The sequence below is a fragment of the Salminus brasiliensis genome, chromosome 7 (genome assembly GCF_030463535.1).
Source record: "Salminus brasiliensis chromosome 7, fSalBra1.hap2, whole genome shotgun sequence".
In the NCBI taxonomy this organism is placed as follows: Eukaryota; Metazoa; Chordata; class Actinopteri; order Characiformes; family Bryconidae; genus Salminus; species Salminus brasiliensis.
Window position 1 is genome coordinate 18,943,413 of NC_132884.1, and position 18,334 is coordinate 18,961,746.

The window sequence follows — 18,334 nt, forward strand, 5'->3', positions numbered from 1 at the left end:
CTTTTTGTGCATTTTAAAAGTTTTTTCAAATTTTCATGCTTGTGAATCAGTTAGATGCATCTGGGGCATATTTTATGCCTTTTGAGCGTTTTCACCCTTTTTTGTGTGTTTTTAGAGTTTTTTGCACTTTTTCAACCTTTGGCGGATTTGAGTGGATTTTCATTTTTTGGGTCTTTTTTTCATGTCAGGTCCGCGGTCTACACTTTTTGTGCGTTTTAAAAGTTTTTTTTTTAATTTTCATGCTTGTGATGCATCTGGGGCATATTTTAAGCTTTTTGAGCGTTTTCACCCTTTTTTGTACGTTTTTAGAGTTTTTAGCACTTTTTCAACTTTTGTCAGATTTGGGTGGATTTTCAGTTTTTGGGTCCTTTTTTTCATGTCAGGTCCGCGGTCTACACTTTTTGTGCGTTTTAAAAGTTTTTTTTTAAATTTTCATGCTTGTGATGCATTTTGATGCATCTGGGGCATATTTTATGCTTTTTGAGCGTTTTCACCCTTTTTTGTGCGTTTTTTGAGTTTTTAGCACTTTTTTATCTTTTGTCAGATTTGAGTGGATTTTCATTTTTTGGGTCTTTTTTTTCACGTCAGGTCTGCGGTCTACACTTTTTGTGCGTTTTAAAAGTTTTTTCAAATTTTCATGCTTGTGGTGCAGTTTGATGCATCTGGGGCATATTTTATGCCTTTTGAGCGTTTTCACCCTTTTTTGTGCATTTTTAGAGTTTTTTGCACTTTTTCAAGTTTTGTCAGATTTGGGTGGATTTTCATTTTTTGGGTCCTTTTTTTCACGTCAGGTCCGAGGTCTACAATATTTTTTCGCGTTTTAAAAGTTTTTTTCAGTTCTCATGCAAGTCATGCATTTTGATGCATCTGGGGCATATTTTATGCTTTTTGAGCGTTTTCACCCTTTTTGGTGCGTTTTTCGAGTCATTTGAACTTTTTCAACTTTTGTCAGATTTGAGTGGATTTTCATTTTTTGGGTTTTTTTTTTTCAGGTCAGGTCCGCAGTCTACACTTTTTGTGCGTTTTAAAAGTTTTTTTCAGTTCTCATGCAAGTCATGCATTTTGATGCATCTGGGGCATATTTTATGCTTTTTGAGCGTTTTCACCCTTTTTGGTGCGTTTTTCGAGTCATTTGAAATTTTTCAACTTTTGTCAGATTTGAGTGGATTTTCATTTTTTGGGTCTTTTTTTTTCACGTCAGGTCTACACTTTTTGTGCGTTTTAAAAGTTTTTTCAGTTTTCATGCAAGTCATGCATTTTGATGCATCTGGGGTATATTTTATGCTTTTTGAGCGTTTTCACCCTTTTTTGTGCGTTTTTAGAGTTTTTTGCACTTTTTCAACTTTTGGCGGATTTGAGTGGATTTTCATTTTTTGGGTCTTTTTTTTCACGTCAGGTCCGCGGTCTACACTTTTTGTGCGTTTTAAAAGTCTTTTCAAATTTTCATGCTTGTGATGCAGTTTGATGCATCTGGGGCATATTTTATGCTTTTTGAGCGTTTTCACCCTTTTTTGTGCATTTTTAAAGTTTTTTGCACTTTTTCAACTTTTGTCAGATTTGGGTGGATTTTCATTTTTTAGGTCTTTTTTTTCAAGTCAGGTCCGAGGTCTACACTTTTTGTGCGGTTTAAAAGTTTTTTCAGTTTTCATGCAAGTCATGCATTTTGATGCATCTGGGGCATATTTTATGCTTTTTGATCGTTTTCAGCATTTTTTGTGTGTTTTTAGAGTTTTTTGCACTTTTTCAACCTTTGGCGGATTTGAGTGGATTTTCATTTTTTGGGTCTTTTTTTCACATCAGGTCTACACTTTTTGTGCGTTTTAAAAGTTTTTTCATTTTTCATGCAAGTCATGCATTTTGATGCATCTGGGGCATATTTTATGCTTTTTGAGCGTTTTCAGCCTTTTTGGTGCATTTTTAGAGTTTTTAGCACTTTTTCAACTTTTGTCAGATTTGAGTGGATTTTCATTTTTTGGGTCTTTTTTTTCAAGTCAGGTCCGCGGTCTACACTTTGTGTGTATTTTAAAAGTTTTTTCAAATTTTCATGCTTGTGATGCAGTTTGATGCATCTGGGGTATATTTTATGGTTTTTGAGCGTTTTCAGCCTTTTTGGTGCATTTTTAGAGTTTTTTGCACTTTTTCAACTTTTGTCAGATTTGAGTGGATTCTCATTTTTTGGGAACTTTTTTTTCAGGTCTGCGGTCTACACTTTTTGTGCGTTTTAAAAGTTTTTTCAAATTTTCATGCTTGTGATGCAGTTGGATGCATCTGGGGCATATTTTATGCCTTTTGAGCGTTTTCACCCTTTTTTGTGTTTTTAGAGTTTTTTGCACTTTTTCAACCTTTGGCGGATTTGAGTGGATTTTCATTTTTTGGGTCTTTTTTTCACGTCAGGTCCACGGTCTACACTTTTTGTGCGTTTTAAAAGTTTTTTCAGTTCTCATGCAAGTCATGCATTTTGATGCATCTGGGGCATATTTTATGCCTTTTGAGCGTTTTCACCCTTTTTTGTGTGTTTTTAGAGTTTTTTGCACTTTTTCAACCTTTGGCGGATTTGAGTGGATTTTCATTTTTTGGGTCTTTTTTTCACATCAGGTCTACACTTTTTGTGCGTTTTAAAAGTTTTTTCAGATTTTCATGCTTGTGATGCATCTGGGGCATATTTTATGCTTTTTGAGCGTTTTCACCCTTTTTTGTGCGTTTTTAGAGTTTTTTGTACTTTTTCAACTTTTGTCAGATTTGGGTGGATTTTCATTTTTTGGGTCTTTTTTGTCACGTCAGGTCCGAGGTCTACACTTTTTGTGCGTTTTAAAAGTTTTTTCAGTTCTCATGCAAGTCATGCATTTTGATGCATCTGGGGCATATTTTATGCCTTTTGAGCGTTTTCACCCTTTTTTGTGTGTTTTTAGAGTTTTTTGTACTTTTTCAACCTTTGGCGGATTTGAGTGGATTTTCATTTTTTGGGTCTTTTTTTTCACGTCACGTCCTCGGTCTACACTTTGTGTGTATTTTAAAAGTTTTTTCAAATTTTCATGCTTGTGATGCATTTTGATGCATCTGGGGCATATTTAATGCTTTTTGAGCGTTTTCACCCTTTTTTGTGCGTTTTTTGAGTTTTTAGCACTTTTTTATCTTTTGTCAGATTTGAGTGGATTTTCATTTTTTGGGTCTTTTTTTCAGGTCAGGTCCGCGGTCTACACTTTTTGTGCGTTTTAAAAGTTTTTTTTTTAAATTTTCATGCTTGTGATGCATTTTGATGCATCTGGGGCATATTTTATGCTTTTTGAGCGTTTTCACCCTTTTTTGTGCATTTTTAAAGTTTTTTGCACTTTTTCAACTTTTGTCAGATTTGGGTGGATTTTCATTTTTTAGGTCTTTTTTTTCAAGTCAGGTCCGAGGTCTACACTTTTTGTGCGGTTTAAAAGTTTTTTCAGTTTTCATGCAAGTCATGCATTTTGATGCATCTGGGGCATATTTTATGCTTTTTGATCGTTTTCAGCATTTTTTGTGTGTTTTTAGAGTTTTTTGCACTTTTTCAACCTTTGGCGGATTTGAGTGGATTTTCATTTTTTGGGTCTTTTTTTCACATCAGGTCTACACTTTTTGTGCGTTTTAAAAGTTTTTTCATTTTTCATGCAAGTCATGCATTTTGATGCATCTGGGGCATATTTTATGCTTTTTGAGCGTTTTCAGCCTTTTTGGTGCATTTTTAGAGTTTTTAGCACTTTTTCAACTTTTGTCAGATTTGAGTGGATTTTCATTTTTTGGGTCTTTTTTTTCAAGTCAGGTCCGCGGTCTACACTTTGTGTGTATTTTAAAAGTTTTTTCAAATTTTCATGCTTGTGATGCAGTTTGATGCATCTGGGGTATATTTTATGGTTTTTGAGCGTTTTCAGCCTTTTTGGTGCATTTTTAGAGTTTTTTGCACTTTTTCAACTTTTGTCAGATTTGAGTGGATTCTCATTTTTTGGGAACTTTTTTTTCAGGTCTGCGGTCTACACTTTTTGTGCGTTTTAAAAGTTTTTTCAAATTTTCATGCTTGTGATGCAGTTGGATGCATCTGGGGCATATTTTATGCCTTTTGAGCGTTTTCACCCTTTTTTGTGTTTTTAGAGTTTTTTGCACTTTTTCAACCTTTGGCGGATTTGAGTGGATTTTCATTTTTTGGGTCTTTTTTTCACGTCAGGTCCACGGTCTACACTTTTTGTGCGTTTTAAAAGTTTTTTCAGTTCTCATGCAAGTCATGCATTTTGATGCATCTGGGGCATATTTTATGCCTTTTGAGCGTTTTCACCCTTTTTTGTGTGTTTTTAGAGTTTTTTGCACTTTTTCAACCTTTGGCGGATTTGAGTGGATTTTCATTTTTTGGGTCTTTTTTTCACATCAGGTCTACACTTTTTGTGCGTTTTAAAAGTTTTTTCAGATTTTCATGCTTGTGATGCATCTGGGGCATATTTTATGCTTTTTGAGCGTTTTCACCCTTTTTTGTGCGTTTTTAGAGTTTTTTGTACTTTTTCAACTTTTGTCAGATTTGGGTGGATTTTCATTTTTTGGGTCTTTTTTGTCACGTCAGGTCCGAGGTCTACACTTTTTGTGCGTTTTAAAAGTTTTTTCAGTTCTCATGCAAGTCATGCATTTTGATGCATCTGGGGCATATTTTATGCCTTTTGAGCGTTTTCACCCTTTTTTGTGTGTTTTTAGAGTTTTTTGCACTTTTTCAACCTTTGGCGGATTTGAGTGGATTTTCATTTTTTGGGTCTTTTTTTCATGTCAGGTCCGCGGTCTACACTTTTTGTGCGTTTTAAAAGTTTTTTTTTCAAATTTTCATGCTTGTGATGCATTTTGATGCATCTGGGGCATATTTAATGCTTTTTGAGCGTTTTCACCCTTTTTTGTGCGTTTTTTGAGTTTTTAGCACTTTTTTATCTTTTGTCAGATTTGAGTGGATTTTCATTTTTTGGGTCTTTTTTTCAGGTCAGGTCCGCGGTCTACACTTTTTGTGCGTTTTAAAAGTTTTTTTTTTAAATTTTCATGCTTGTGATGCAGTTTGATGCATCTGGGGTATATTTTATGGTTTTTGAGCGTTTTCACCCTTTTTTGTGCGTTTTTCGAGTTTTTTGCACTTTTTCAACTTTTGTCAGATTTGAGTGGATTCTCATTTTTTGGGAACTTTTTTTTCACGTCAGGTCCGCGGTCTACACTTTTTGTGCGTTTTAAAAGTTTTTTCAAATTTTCATGCTTGTGAATCAGTTAGATGCATCTGGGGCATATTTTATGCCTTTTGAGCGTTTTCACCCTTTTTTGTGTGTTTTTAGAGTTTTTTGCACTTTTTCAACCTTTGGCGGATTTGAGTGGATTTTCATTTTTTGGGTCTTTTTTTCATGTCAGGTCCGCGGTCTACACTTTTTGTGCGTTTTAAAAGTTTTTTTTTTAATTTTCATGCTTGTGATGCATCTGGGGCATATTTTAAGCTTTTTGAGCGTTTTCACCCTTTTTTGTACGTTTTTAGAGTTTTTAGCACTTTTTCAACTTTTGTCAGATTTGGGTGGATTTTCAGTTTTTGGGTCCTTTTTTTCATGTCAGGTCCGCGGTCTACACTTTTTGTGCGTTTTAAAAGTTTTTTTTTAAATTTTCATGCTTGTGATGCATTTTGATGCATCTGGGGCATATTTTATGCTTTTTGAGCGTTTTCACCCTTTTTTGTGCGTTTTTTGAGTTTTTAGCACTTTTTTATCTTTTGTCAGATTTGAGTGGATTTTCATTTTTTGGGTCTTTTTTTTCACGTCAGGTCTGCGGTCTACACTTTTTGTGCGTTTTAAAAGTTTTTTCAAATTTTCATGCTAGTGGTGCAGTTTGATGCATCTGGGGCATATTTTATGCCTTTTGAGCGTTTTCACCCTTTTTTGTGCATTTTTAGAGTTTTTTGCACTTTTTCAAGTTTTGTCAGATTTGGGTGGATTTTCATTTTTTGGGTCCTTTTTTTCACGTCAGGTCCGAGGTCTACAATATTTTTTCGCGTTTTAAAAGTTTTTTTCAGTTCTCATGCAAGTCATGCATTTTGATGCATCTGGGGCATATTTTATGCTTTTTGAGCGTTTTCACCCTTTTTGGTGCGTTTTTCGAGTCATTTGAACTTTTTCAACTTTTGTCAGATTTGAGTGGATTTTCATTTTTTGGGTTTTTTTTTTTCAGGTCAGGTCCGCAGTCTACACTTTTTGTGCGTTTTAAAAGTTTTTTTCAGTTCTCATGCAAGTCATGCATTTTGATGCATCTGGGGCATATTTTATGCTTTTTGAGCGTTTTCACCCTTTTTGGTGCGTTTTTCGAGTCATTTGAAATTTTTCAACTTTTGTCAGATTTGAGTGGATTTTCATTTTTTGGGTCTTTTTTTTTCACGTCAGGTCTACACTTTTTGTGCGTTTTAAAAGTTTTTTCAGTTTTCATGCAAGTCATGCATTTTGATGCATCTGGGGTATATTTTATGCTTTTTGAGCGTTTTCACCCTTTTTTGTGCGTTTTTAGAGTTTTTTGCACTTTTTCAACTTTTGGCGGATTTGAGTGGATTTTCATTTTTTGGGTCTTTTTTTTCACGTCAGGTCCGCGGTCTACACTTTTTGTGCGTTTTAAAAGTCTTTTCAAATTTTCATGCTTGTGATGCAGTTTGATGCATCTGGGGCATATTTTATGCTTTTTGAGCGTTTTCACCCTTTTTTGTGCATTTTTAAAGTTTTTTGCACTTTTTCAACTTTTGTCAGATTTGGGTGGATTTTCATTTTTTAGGTCTTTTTTTTCAAGTCAGGTCCGAGGTCTACACTTTTTGTGCGTTTTAAAAGATTTTTTCAGTTCTCATGCAAGTCATGCATTTTGATGCATCTGGGGCATATTTTATGCCTTTTGAGCGTTTTCACCCTTTTTGGTGCGTTTTTCGAGTCATTTGAAATTTTTCAACTTTTGTCAGATTTGAGTGGATTTTCATTTTTTGGGTCTTTTTTTTCACGTCAGGTCCGCGGTCTACACTTTTTGTGCGGTTTAAAAGTTTTTTCAGTTTTCATGCAAGTCATGCATTTTGATGCATCTGGGGCATATTTTATGCTTTTTGATCGTTTTCAGCATTTTTTGTGTTTTTTTAGAGTTTTTTGCACTTTTTCAACCTTTGGCGGATTTGAGTGGATTTTCATTTTTTGGGTCTTTTTTTCATGTCAGGTCTACACTTTTTGTGCGTTTTAAAAGTTTTTTCATTTTTCATGCAAGTCATGCATTTTGATGCATCTGGGGCATATTTTATGCTTTTTGAGCGTTTTCAGCCTTTTTGGTGCATTTTTAGAGTTTTTAGCACTTTTTCAACTTTTGTCAGATTTGAGTGGATTTTCATTTTTTGGGTCTTTTTTTTCAAGTCAGGTCCGCGGTCTACACTTTGTGTGTATTTTAAAAGTTTTTTCAAATTTTCATGCTTGTGATGCAGTTTGATGCATCTGGGGTATATTTTATGGTTTTTGAGCGTTTTCACCCTTTTTTGTGCGTTTTTCGAGTTTTTTGCACTTTTTCAACTTTTGTCAGATTTGAGTGGATTCTCATTTTTGGGAACTTTTTTTTCAGGTCTGCGGTCTACACTTTTTGTGCGTTTTAAAAGTTTTTTCAAATTTTCATGCTTGTGATGCAGTTGGATGCATCTGGGGCATATTTTATGCCTTTTGAGCGTTTTCACCCTTTTTTGTGTTTTTAGAGTTTTTTGCACTTTTTCAACCTTTGGCGGATTTGAGTGGATTTTCATTTTTTGGGTCTTTTTTTCACGTCAGGTCCGCGGTCTACACTTTTTGTGCGTTTTAAAAGTTTTTTCAGTTCTCATGCAAGTCATGCATTTTGATGCATCTGGGGCATATTTTATGCCTTTTGAGCGTTTTCACCCTTTTTTGTGTGTTTTTAGAGTTTTTTGCACTTTTTCAACCTTTGGCGGATTTGAGTGGATTTTCATTTTTTGGGTCTTTTTTTCACATCAGGTCTACACTTTTTGTGCGTTTTAAAAGTTTTTTCAGATTTTCATGCTTGTGATGCATCTGGGGCATATTTTATGCTTTTTGAGCGTTTTCACCCTTTTTTGTGCGTTTTTAGAGTTTTTTGTACTTTTTCAACTTTTGTCAGATTTGGGTGGATTTTCATTTTTTGGGTCTTTTTTGTCACGTCAGGTCCGAGGTCTACACTTTTTGTGCGTTTTAAAAGTTTTTTCAGTTCTCATGCAAGTCATGCATTTTGATGCATCTGGGGCATATTTTATGCCTTTTGAGCGTTTTCACCCTTTTTTGTGTGTTTTTAGAGTTTTTTGTACTTTTTCAACCTTTGGCGGATTTGAGTGGATTTTCATTTTTTGGGTCTTTTTTTTCACGTCACGTCCTCGGTCTACACTTTGTGTGTATTTTAAAAGTTTTTTCAAATTTTCATGCTTGTGATGCATTTTGATGCATCTGGGTCATATTTTATGCTTTTTGAGCGTTTTCACCCTTTTTTGTACGTTTTTAGAGTTTTTAGCACTTTTTTATCTTTTGTCAGATTTGAGTGGATTTTCATTTTTTGGGTCTTTTTTTCAGGTTAGGTCCGCGGTCTACACTTTTTGTGCATTTTAAAAGTTTTTTCAAATTTTCATGCTTGTGATGCATTTTGATGCATCTGGGGCATATTTAATGCTTTTTGAGCGTTTTCACCCTTTTTTGTGCGTTTTTTGAGTTTTTAGCACTTTTTTATCTTTTGTCAGATTTTAGTGGATTTTCATTTTTTGGGTCTTTTTTTCAGGTCAGGTCCGCGGTCTACACTTTTTGTGCGTTTTAAAAGTTTTTTTTTTAAATTTTCATGCTTGTGATGCAGTTTGATGCATCTGGGGTATATTTTATGGTTTTTGAGCGTTTTCACCCTTTTTTGTGCGTTTTTCGAGTTTTTTGCACTTTTTCAACTTTTGTCAGATTTGAGTGGATTCTCATTTTTTGGGAACTTTTTTTTCACGTCAGGTCCGCGGTCTACACTTTTTGTGCGTTTTAAAAGTTTTTTCAAATTTTCATGCTTGTGAATCAGTTAGATGCATCTGGGGCATATTTTATGCTTTTTGAGCGTTTTCACCCTTTTTTGTGTGTTTTTAGAGTTTTTTGCACTTTTTCAACCTTTGGCGGATTTGAGTGGATTTTCATTTTTTGGGTCTTTTTTTCATGTCAGGTCCGCGGTCTACACTTTTTGTGCGTTTTAAAAGTTTTTTTTTTAATTTTCATGCTTGTGATGCATCTGGGGCATATTTTAAGCTTTTTGAGCGTTTTCACCCTTTTTTGTACGTTTTTAGAGTTTTTAGCACTTTTTCAACTTTTGTCAGATTTGGGTGGATTTTCAGTTTTTGGGTCTTTTTTTTCACGTCAGGTCTGCGGTCTACACTTTTTGTGCGTTTTAAAAGTTTTTTCAAATTTTCATGCTTGTGGTGCAGTTTGATGCATCTGGGGCATATTTTATGCTTTTTGAGCGTTTTCACCCTTTTTTGTGCATTTTTAGAGTTTTTTGCACTTTTTCAAGTTTTGTCAGATTTGGGTGGATTTTCATTTTTTGGGTCCTTTTTTTCACGTCAGGTCCGAGGTCTACAATATTTTTTCGCGTTTTAAAAGTTTTTTTCAGTTCTCATGCAAGTCATGCATTTTGATGCATCTGGGGCATATTTTATGCTTTTTGAGCGTTTTCACCCTTTTTGGTGCGTTTTTCGAGTCATTTGAACTTTTTCAACTTTTGTCAGATTTGAGTGGATTTTCATTTTTTGGGTTTTTTTTTTTCAGGTCAGGTCCGCAGTCTACACTTTTTGTGCGTTTTAAAAGTTTTTTTCAGTTCTCATGCAAGTCATGCATTTTGATGCATCTGGGGCATATTTTATGCTTTTTGAGCGTTTTCACCCTTTTTGGTGCGTTTTTCGAGTCATTTGAAATTTTTCAACTTTTGTCAGATTTGAGTGGATTTTCATTTTTTGGGTCTTTTTTTTTCACGTCAGGTCTACACTTTTTGTGCGTTTTAAAAGTTTTTTCAGTTTTCATGCAAGTCATGCATTTTGATGCATCTGGGGCATATTTTATGCTTTTTGAGCGTTTTCACCCTTTTTTGTGCGTTTTTAGAGTTTTTTGCACTTTTTCAACTTTTGGCGGATTTGAGTGGATTTTCATTTTTTGGGTCTTTTTTTTCACGTCAGGTCCGCGGTCTACACTTTTTGTGCGTTTTAAAAGTCTTTTCAAATTTTAATGCTTGTGATGCAGTTTGATGCATCTGGGGCATATTTTATGCTTTTTGAGCGTTTTCAGCCTTTTTGGTGCATTTTTAGAGTTTTTAGCACTTTTTCAACTTTTGTCAGATTTGAGTGGATTTTCATTTTTTGGGTCTTTTTTTTCAAGTCAGGTCCGCGGTCTACACTTTGTGTGTATTTTAAAAGTTTTTTCAAATTTTCATGCTTGTGATGCAGTTTGATGCATCTGGGGTATATTTTATGGTTTTTGAGCGTTTTCACCCTTTTTTGTGCGTTTTTCGAGTTTTTTGCACTTTTTCAACTTTTGTCAGATTTGAGTGGATTCTCATTTTTGGGAACTTTTTTTTCAGGTCTGCGGTCTACACTTTTTGTGCGTTTTAAAAGTTTTTTCAAATTTTCATGCTTGTGATGCAGTTGGATGCATCTGGGGCATATTTTATGCCTTTTGAGCGTTTTCACCCTTTTTTGTGTTTTTAGAGTTTTTTGCACTTTTTCAACCTTTGGCGGATTTGAGTGGATTTTCATTTTTTGGGTCTTTTTTTCACGTCAGGTCCGCGGTCTACACTTTTTGTGCGTTTTAAAAGTTTTTTCAGTTCTCATGCAAGTCATGCATTTTGATGCATCTGGGGCATATTTTATGCCTTTTGAGCGTTTTCACCCTTTTTTGTGTGTTTTTAGAGTTTTTTGCACTTTTTCAACCTTTGGCGGATTTGAGTGGATTTTCATTTTTTGGGTCTTTTTTTCACATCAGGTCTACACTTTTTGTGCGTTTTAAAAGTTTTTTCAGATTTTCATGCTTGTGATGCATCTGGGGCATATTTTATGCTTTTTGAGCGTTTTCACCCTTTTTTGTGCGTTTTTAGAGTTTTTTGTACTTTTTCAACTTTTGTCAGATTTGGGTGGATTTTCATTTTTTGGGTCTTTTTTGTCACGTCAGGTCCGAGGTCTACACTTTTTGTGCGTTTTAAAAGTTTTTTCAGTTCTCATGCAAGTCATGCATTTTGATGCATCTGGGGCATATTTTATGCCTTTTGAGCGTTTTCACCCTTTTTTGTGTGTTTTTAGAGTTTTTTGTACTTTTTCAACCTTTGGCGGATTTGAGTGGATTTTCATTTTTTGGGTCTTTTTTTTCACGTCACGTCCTCGGTCTACACTTTGTGTGTATTTTAAAAGTTTTTTCAAATTTTCATGCTTGTGATGCATTTTGATGCATCTGGGTCATATTTTATGCTTTTTGAGCGTTTTCACCCTTTTTTGTACGTTTTTAGAGTTTTTAGCACTTTTTTATCTTTTGTCAGATTTGAGTGGATTTTCATTTTTTGGGTCTTTTTTTCAGGTTAGGTCCGCGGTCTACACTTTTTGTGCATTTTAAAAGTTTTTTCAAATTTTCATGCTTGTGATGCATTTTGATGCATCTGGGGCATATTTAATGCTTTTTGAGCGTTTTCACCCTTTTTTGTGCGTTTTTTGAGTTTTTAGCACTTTTTTATCTTTTGTCAGATTTTAGTGGATTTTCATTTTTTGGGTCTTTTTTTCAGGTCAGGTCCGCGGTCTACACTTTTTGTGCGTTTTAAAAGTTTTTTTTTTAAATTTTCATGCTTGTGATGCAGTTTGATGCATCTGGGGTATATTTTATGGTTTTTGAGCGTTTTCACCCTTTTTTGTGCGTTTTTCGAGTTTTTTGCACTTTTTCAACTTTTGTCAGATTTGAGTGGATTCTCATTTTTTGGGAACTTTTTTTTCACGTCAGGTCCGCGGTCTACACTTTTTGTGCGTTTTAAAAGTTTTTTCAAATTTTCATGCTTGTGAATCAGTTAGATGCATCTGGGGCATATTTTATGCTTTTTGAGCGTTTTCACCCTTTTTTGTGTGTTTTTAGAGTTTTTTGCACTTTTTCAACCTTTGGCGGATTTGAGTGGATTTTCATTTTTTGGGTCTTTTTTTCATGTCAGGTCCGCGGTCTACACTTTTTGTGCGTTTTAAAAGTTTTTTTTTTAATTTTCATGCTTGTGATGCATCTGGGGCATATTTTAAGCTTTTTGAGCGTTTTCACCCTTTTTTGTGTGTTTTTAGAGTTTTTTGCACTTTTTCAACCTTTGGCGGATTTGAGTGGATTTTCATTTTTTGGGTCTTTTTTTCACATCAGGTCTACACTTTTTGTGCGTTTTAAAAGTTTTTTTTTTAATTTTCATGCTTGTGATGCATCTGGGGCATATTTTAAGCTTTTTGAGTGTTTTCACCCTTTTTTGTGTGTTTTTAGAGTTTTTTGCACTTTTTCAAGTTTTGTCAGATTTGGGTGGATTTTCATTTTTTGGGTCCTTTTTTTCACGTCAGGTCCGAGGTCTACAATATTTTTTCGCGTTTTAAAAGTTTTTTTCAGTTCTCATGCAAGTCATGCATTTTGATGCATCTGGGGCATATTTTATGCTTTTTGAGCGTTTTCACCCTTTTTGGTGCGTTTTTCGAGTCATTTGAACTTTTTCAACTTTTGTCAGATTTGAGTGGATTTTCATTTTTTGGGTTTTTTTTTTTCAGGTCAGGTCCGCAGTCTACACTTTTTGTGCGTTTTAAAAGTTTTTTTCAGTTCTCATGCAAGTCATGCATTTTGATGCATCTGGGGCATATTTTATGCTTTTTGAGCGTTTTCACCCTTTTTGGTGCGTTTTTCGAGTCATTTGAACTTTTTCAACTTTTGTCAGATTTGAGTGGATTTTCATTTTTTGGGTTTTTTTTTTTCAGGTCAGGTCCGCAGTCTACACTTTTTGTGCGTTTTAAAAGTTTTTTTCAGTTCTCATGCAAGTCATGCATTTTGATGCATCTGGGGCATATTTTATGCTTTTTGAGCGTTTTCACCCTTTTTGGTGCGTTTTTCGAGTCATTTGAAATTTTTCAACTTTTGTCAGATTTGAGTGGATTTTCATTTTTTGGGTCTTTTTTTTTCACGTCAGGTCTACACTTTTTGTGCGTTTTAAAAGTTTTTTCAGTTTTCATGCAAGTCATGCATTTTGATGCATCTGGGGTATATTTTATGCTTTTTGAGCGTTTTCACCCTTTTTTGTGCGTTTTTAGAGTTTTTTGCACTTTTTCAACTTTTGGCGGATTTGAGTGGATTTTCATTTTTTGGGTCTTTTTTTTCACGTCAGGTCCGCGGTCTACACTTTTTGTGCGTTTTAAAAGTCTTTTCAAATTTTCATGCTTGTGATGCAGTTTGATGCATCTGGGGCATATTTTATGCTTTTTGAGCGTTTTCACCCTTTTTTGTGCATTTTTAAAGTTTTTTGCACTTTTTCAACTTTTGTCAGATTTGGGTGGATTTTCATTTTTTAGGTCTTTTTTTTCAAGTCAGGTCCGAGGTCTACACTTTTTGTGCGTTTTAAAAGATTTTTTCAGTTCTCATGCAAGTCATGCATTTTGATGCATCTGGGGCATATTTTATGCCTTTTGAGCGTTTTCACCCTTTTTGGTGCGTTTTTCGAGTCATTTGAAATTTTTCAACTTTTGTCAGATTTGAGTGGATTTTCATTTTTTGGGTCTTTTTTTTCACGTCAGGTCCGCGGTCTACACTTTTTGTGCGGTTTAAAAGTTTTTTCAGTTTTCATGCAAGTCATGCATTTTGATGCATCTGGGGCATATTTTATGCTTTTTGATCGTTTTCAGCATTTTTTGTGTGTTTTTAGAGTTTTTTGCACTTTTTCAACCTTTGGCGGATTTGAGTGGATTTTCATTTTTTGGGTCTTTTTTTCATGTCAGGTCTACACTTTTTGTGCGTTTTAAAAGTTTTTTCATTTTTCATGCAAGTCATGCATTTTGATGCATCTGGGGCATATTTTATGCTTTTTGAGCGTTTTCAGCCTTTTTGGTGCATTTTTAGAGTTTTTAGCACTTTTTCAACTTTTGTCAGATTTGAGTGGATTTTCATTTTTTGGGTCTTTTTTTTCAAGTCAGGTCCGCGGTCTACACTTTGTGTGTATTTTAAAAGTTTTTTCAAATTTTCATGCTTGTGATGCAGTTTGATGCATCTGGGGTATATTTTATGGTTTTTGAGCGTTTTCACCCTTTTTTGTGCGTTTTTCGAGTTTTTTGCACTTTTTCAACTTTTGTCAGATTTGAGTGGATTCTCATTTTTGGGAACTTTTTTTTCAGGTCTGCGGTCTACACTTTTTGTGCGTTTTAAAAGTTTTTTCAAATTTTCATGCTTGTGATGCAGTTGGATGCATCTGGGGCATATTTTATGCCTTTTGAGCGTTTTCACCCTTTTTTGTGTTTTTAGAGTTTTTTGCACTTTTTCAACCTTTGGCGGATTTGAGTGGATTTTCATTTTTTGGGTCTTTTTTTCACGTCAGGTCTGCTGTCTACACTTTTTGTGCGTTTTAAAAGTTTTTTCAGTTCTCATGCAAGTCATGCATTTTGATGCATCTGGGGCATATTTTATGCCTTTTGAGCGTTTTCACCCTTTTTTGTGTGTTTTTAGAGTTTTTTGCACTTTTTCAACCTTTGGCGGATTTGAGTGGATTTTCATTTTTTGGGTCTTTTTTTCACATCAGGTCTACACTTTTTGTGCGTTTTAAAAGTTTTTTCAAATTTTCATGCTTGTGATGCAGTTGGATGCATCTGGGGTGTATTTCATGCTTTTTGAGCGTTTTCACCCTTTTTTGTGCGTTTTTAGAGTTTTTTGTACTTTTTCAACTTTTGTCAGATTTGGGTGGATTTTCATTTTTTGGGTCTTTTTTGTCACGTCAGGTCCGAGGTCTACACTTTTTGTGCGTTTTAAAAGTTTTTTCAGTTCTCATGCAAGTCATGCATTTTGATGCATCTGGGGCATATTTTATGCCTTTTGAGCGTTTTCACCCTTTTTTGTGTGTTTTTAGAGTTTTTTGTACTTTTTCAACCTTTGGCGGATTTGAGTGGATTTTCATTTTTTGGGTCTTTTTTTTCACGTCACGTCCTCGGTCTACACTTTTTGTGCGTTTTAAAAGTTTTTTCAAATTTTCATGCTTGTGATGCATTTTGATGCATCTGGGGCATATTTAATGCTTTTTGAGCGTTTTCACCCTTTTTTGTGCGTTTTTTGAGTTTTTAGCACTTTTTTATCTTTTGTCAGATTTGAGTGGATTTTCATTTTTTGGGTCTTTTTTTCAGGTCAGGTCCGCGGTCTACACTTTTTGTGCGTTTTAAAAGTTTTTTTTTTAAATTTTCATGCTTGTGATGCAGTTTGATGCATCTGGGGTATATTTTATGGTTTTTGAGCGTTTTCACCCTTTTTTGTGCGTTTTTCGAGTTTTTTTCACTTTTTCAACTTTTGTCAGATTTGAGTGGATTCTCATTTTTTGGGAACTTTTTTTTCACGTCAGGTCCGCGGTCTACACTTTTTGTGCGTTTTAAAAGTTTTTTCAAATTTTCATGCTTGTGAATCAGTTAGATGCATCTGGGGCATATTTTATGCCTTTTGAGCGTTTTCACCCTTTTTTGTGTGTTTTTAGAGTTTTTTGCACTTTTTCAACCTTTGGCGGATTTGAGTGGATTTTCATTTTTTGGGTCTTTTTTTCATGTCAGGTCCGAGGTCTACACTTTTTGTGCGTTTTAAAAGTTTTTTCAGTTCTCATGCAAGTCATGCATTTTGATGCATCTGGGGCATATTTTATGCCTTTTGAGCGTTTTCACCCTTTTTTGTGTGTTTTTAGAGTTTTTTGTACTTTTTCAACCTTTGGCGGATTTGAGTGGATTTTCATTTTTTGGGTCTTTTTTTTCACGTCACGTCCTCGGTCTACACTTTGTGTGTATTTTAAAAGTTTTTTCAAATTTTCATGCTTGTGATGCATTTTGATGCATCTGGGTCATATTTTATGCTTTTTGAGCGTTTTCACCCTTTTTTGTACGTTTTTAGAGTTTTTAGCACTTTTTTATCTTTTGTCAGATTTGAGTGGATTTTCATTTTTTGGGTCTTTTTTTCAGGTCAGGTCCGCGGTCTACACTTTTTGTGCATTTTAAAAGTTTTTTCAAATTTTCATGCTTGTGATGCATTTTGATGCATCTGGGGCATATTTAATGCTTTTTGAGCGTTTTCACCCTTTTTTGTGCGTTTTTTGAGTTTTTAGCACTTTTTTATCTTTTGTCAGATTTGAGTGGATTTTCATTTGTCCGCGGTCTACACTTTTTGTGCGTTTTAAAAGTTTTTTTTTTAATTTTCATGCTTGTGATGCATTTTGATGCATCTGGGGCATATTTAATGCTTTTTGAGCGTTTTCACCCTTTTTTGTGCGTTTTTTGAGTTTTTAGCACTTTTTCAACTTTTGTCAGATTTGAGTGGATTTTCATTTTTTGGGTCTTTTTTTTCATGTCAGGTCCGCGGTCTACACTTTTTGTGCATTTTAAAAGTTTTTTCAAATTTTCATGCAAGTGATGCAGTTTGATGCATCTGGGTCATATTTTATGCTTTTTGAGCGTTTTCACCCTTTTTTGTGCGTTTTTTGAGTTTTTAGCACTTTTTTATCTTTTGTCAGATTTGAGTGGATTTTCATTTTTTGGGTCTTTTTTTCAGGTCAGGTCCGCGGTCTACACTTTTTGTGCGTTTTAAAAGTTTTTTCAAATTTTCATGCAAGTGATGCATTTTGATGCATCTGGGGCATATTTTAAGCTTTTTGAGCGTTTTCACCCTTTTTTGTGCGTTTTTAACGTTTTTTGCACTTTTCAAGTTTTGTCAGATTTGGGTGGATTTTCATTTTTTGGGTCTTTTTTTCAGGTCAGGTCCGCGGTCTACACTTTTTGTGCATTTTAAAAGTTTTAAAATTTTCATGCTTGTGATGCATTTTGATGCATCTGGGGCATATTTTAAGCTTTTTGAGCGTTTTTTGCACTTTTTCAACTTTTGTCGGATTTGGGTGGATTTTCATTTTTCGTGTATTTTTTTCACAGCCGTTTTCGTGCATGTTCGGTTTCACACCCGTTTTCAGGCACCGTTTTCTTTTCTTTTTTTGCCCGCGTTTTAGGGCATTTCCGTTTTATCACCCATTTTGGGGGAATTTTTTTTTTGCTCCCGTTTTCAGGCATTTTCTTCTTCTACCTGTTAAATCAGTCCATTCCCGAGTTTTATCTGCTATTCAAATCTTGTCCACTTCTGCATGCATGACAGCTCAGCACTGCTAAATCTTTTAACTCCAGCTACTTGCTCAACTTCGATGGTCAAAGTTTACATGTAGACGACTTTAATTGACATAAACTGTGACACTGTATTAGGGCACAGTAGTGGTCCATTGGGGTATCTTTTGAGTTTGTATATGGTTAATCAGAATGGACTTTTGTAGTAGATTTGTTAAGCATAGCTCACTTGTGGTTGTTTGTGTTCTAATAGACATTTTGGTGTGGTTGGTTTGGTGATTGTGAATTGTTTTTGGATAATCGCCGTCATGATGTTACCTAAGCAGGGATAATACCTCCGGACTGGATTTGGAATTAGGCGGTATTATATTTTGGGAGTTAGTTTGAGACTTCTGTAGGTCTGCTGGTGGAGATGAAAGTGGGGTGCTTACACTTTTGCTGAGCATCTCTTGAAGATAACCTAGGAGTTCTTTAGAGGAAAACTCCCAGCACTGTTTCAGCTGAAGCGGTGACAAATGTTCACCATCACAGGATGGATGGCATCAACCTCATCATACACTGTAAGACAAAAGCAGAAAATACACAAAAGCTTCATTATGATGTTGCAATAAAGTGAAGAGATGAAGGCAGTAGTGAAGAGTAAAAAACCTAGAACAGTCATAAATATATTTTAATAGACTATAAAAGACACAATTATTCATATGAAGTTGGTTCATCACATCACATTTCATGGCTATACTGTTTTACCTCCCATTACTTTATTCCACTTACCCCTGAGAATCTTCCAAGAGTCTTCAAAGGTCTTCTTCATGTGGTCCTTCACAATCAACACATCAGGTTGTGTCTCCCTGTACTTTTAATGAGATACCTCAATGTGGGCCACAGGCGTAGCATCCTCTCCAACAACGCATGATTCCTTCATCAAAGATACCATAAGTTATCAGTCCCAACCATAAAAAGAGAATTACTCAAATCTCTCCACCAATA